Below are 3,070 nucleotides of genomic sequence, written 5' to 3'. Positions count from 1 at the left end.
GGTCGCTGACGAGGCCCAGCGAGCCGCATTCCTATTGGTCCGGCCCAACAGCGAATCAGCTGGTGAGCTGACGTAGGCGACAGAAGCTTGTGTCCTACTCCATTGGCGAACAAGAATGAAATTGCCTTATATTCATATATTGAATCTATAATGTTTCGCGTGAGTAAACTCCATCGGCGAATTGACTCTATGTAGGTTTTTATAACCATATACAGCACCGAACAGGCCAGTTTGGCCCTACTAGTCCAAATCCCCACCCTCCTAGTCCCACTGACCAGCACCTGGTCCATACCCCTCCAATCCTCTCCCCTCCATGTAATTATCCAGTTTTATATAAACTGAATTGATTTCCTTATCTGAAAAAGGATGTGCTTAACCTTGATCTGGTTCCAATTTTTTCATCTGTTCTTATTTCACCTGCTCAAACGTAATTTGGGGATCTGATCTGGAGGAGTAGAGGTGTGCAACAAGAAGTAGTGGGAACAAATCACATAGGTACATCAGAAATTGGGTCAGTGGGCACTGCACTCCCTCTTGATAACGGAAGAACCTTGCCATCAGGTGCAAGGTGCTCTCGGGACAGCTGGACGCAGCGCAGTTATGGCCCATCCCAGGCAACTCTGCCCTGGCAGTCACCAGAGCTCTTTTTCAGTTCATTTCGGGATCCATGATGGAAAGGTCTAAAGGGTCACCACGAACAAGACCTCAGACAGTAGGGTCAAAGGCATACCCAATGTGGCCCTCATCCTGATGACCACCTTCATGTGTGGCTGCTTTAGACTGTGCATGAAACCAAAGTACAAGGGCTGAAATTATACCAATCCCACCTATCCATGGAAGTTTTTCCAGAACACCTTTGACCACAAGGCCACCAGGCAATGGTTAGCACAGATAGTCCTCCAGAGATTGAGAGACAAGGAGTCAATGGATCCAGAGGGTGAGGTGGGGCTGGTTCCTTGAGCAGACTGTTCAGGTCATCAAACAAGCACCAAGACTTGGTCTGGCTGGCAGAGAGAGGAGCCCTACCAGTCAGATCCTGCCTGTATGACCAGAACATCACCCATCACATACATTATCCCTGAGATAACTGTGGTGGAGAGTCGCCCACCTCTTTGCTGAATGCAGATTTGATAAGAGTGTTGGAGGATGGAAGAGTCCTTGTCACTGTTCTTCCCCAGCAGCAGTGTAACAGAGGACTCTTTGATCTATGGGCTGTTCCTGAGGACACATAGAGGGTCCAACATCCAGAACTCCTGGAAGACCAACTCGGTGAGACACTCTGCCCAAAACCTGATGCTCTTTAAGCACATGAAGATGTCAGTGAGGAAATGGTGCCACCTGGAACATTCCAGGCTGCAGTACATGCTGAGAGACACACTGTGGCTGGGTGCAGCTAACCAGAGGGTGCTGTTTGGAAGGACTTCTATTATGTTACTAATGACAGTAATGGAGTCCTCCCATTACTGAGCATTGAAGGTCTGAGACATAGGGGTAGTCCCTTAAACAACCTACAGAGGGGAGAGAAACAACAAGGTGACAAAGAGGTGGTAATGGTCTAAATAGAACCAAGCCATGAAAGACCCCAACAATGAAGATGTTGTTTACATCCGGTACCGCACGGATGGCAGTCTCTTCAATCTGAGGCGCCTGCAAGCTCACACCAAGACACAAGAGAAACTTGTCCGTGAACTACTCTTTGCAGACGATGCCGCTTTAGTTGCCCATTCAGAGCCAGCTCTTCAGCGCTTGACATCCTGCTTTGTGGAAACTGCCAAAATGTTTGGCCTGGAAGTCAGCCTGAAGAAAACTGAGGTCCTCCATCAGCCAGCTCCCCACCATGACTACCAGCCCCCCCACATCTCCATCGGGCACACAAAACTCAAAACGGTCAACCAGTTTACCTATCTCGGCTGCACCATTTCATCAGATGCAAGGATCGACAATGAGATAGACAACAGACTCGCCAAGGCAAATAACGCCTTTGGAAGACTACACAAAAGAGTCTGGAAAAACAACCAACTGAAAAACCTCACAAAGATAAGCGTATACAGAGCCGTTGTCATACCCACACTCCTGTTCAGCTCCGAATCATGGGTCCTCTACCGGCGACACCTACGGCTCCTAGAACACTTCCACCAGCGTTGTCTCCGATCCATCCTCAACATCCATTGGAGTACTTTCATCCCTAACGTCGAAGTACTCGAGATGGCAGAGGTCGACAGCATCGAGTCCACGCTGCTGAAGATCCAGCTGCGCTGGGTGGGTCACGTCTCCAGAATGGAGGACCATTGCCTTCCCAAGATCGTGTTATATGGCGAGCTCTCCACTGGCCACCGTGACAGAGGTGCACCAAAGAAAAGGTACAAGGACTGCCTAAAGAAATCTCTTGGTGCCTGCCACATTGACCACTGCCAGTGGGCTGATATCGCCTCAAACCGTGCATCTTGGCGCCTCACAGTTTGGCGGGCAGCATCCTCCTTTGAAGAAGACTGCAGAGCCCACCTCACTGACAAAAAGCAAAGGAGGAAAAACCCAACACCCAACCCCAACCAACCAATTTTCCCCTGCAGCCGCTGCAACCGTGTCTGCCTGTCCCGCATCGGACTTGTCAGCCTCAAACGAGCCTGCAGCAGACGTGGACTTTTACCCCCTCCATAAATCTTCGTCCGCGAAGCCAAGCCAAAGAAAAGATAACAATGCACAGCAGGGGGAATATGTGGATACGAAAGAAAGGGTGGGAACAGACTCTGATCAGTTCTCCTTTTGTAAATAATTTATTGTAAATAAAATCAATTTTGGTGAAGAAAAATTCTCTCTGAACCAAATGCTCCATTCATTTCTCCGTCTCTTCCACATATCCATCACCCTTTTACCCCCCCCCCCCCTTCCTGGCATCTTTTTCCCCCTTATATTCCTGATATGTCCCTTCCTACTTTAACCTCAATACAGTAAAGGATGCAGACCCAAACATTAACTGACACTTCTACCCATGGAAGCCGACTGACCACTGAGCTCCTCCAACATCTCATTATTTGCTAAAGATTTATTAAAATGATTCTTGGGATGGCAG

The sequence above is a fragment of the Narcine bancroftii genome, chromosome 1, assembly GCF_036971445.1.
Source record: "Narcine bancroftii isolate sNarBan1 chromosome 1, sNarBan1.hap1, whole genome shotgun sequence".
Classification (NCBI taxonomy): domain Eukaryota; kingdom Metazoa; phylum Chordata; class Chondrichthyes; order Torpediniformes; family Narcinidae; genus Narcine; species Narcine bancroftii.
The sequence above is the reverse complement of the archived record's forward strand: the minus strand, read 5'-3'. Positions refer to the sequence as shown.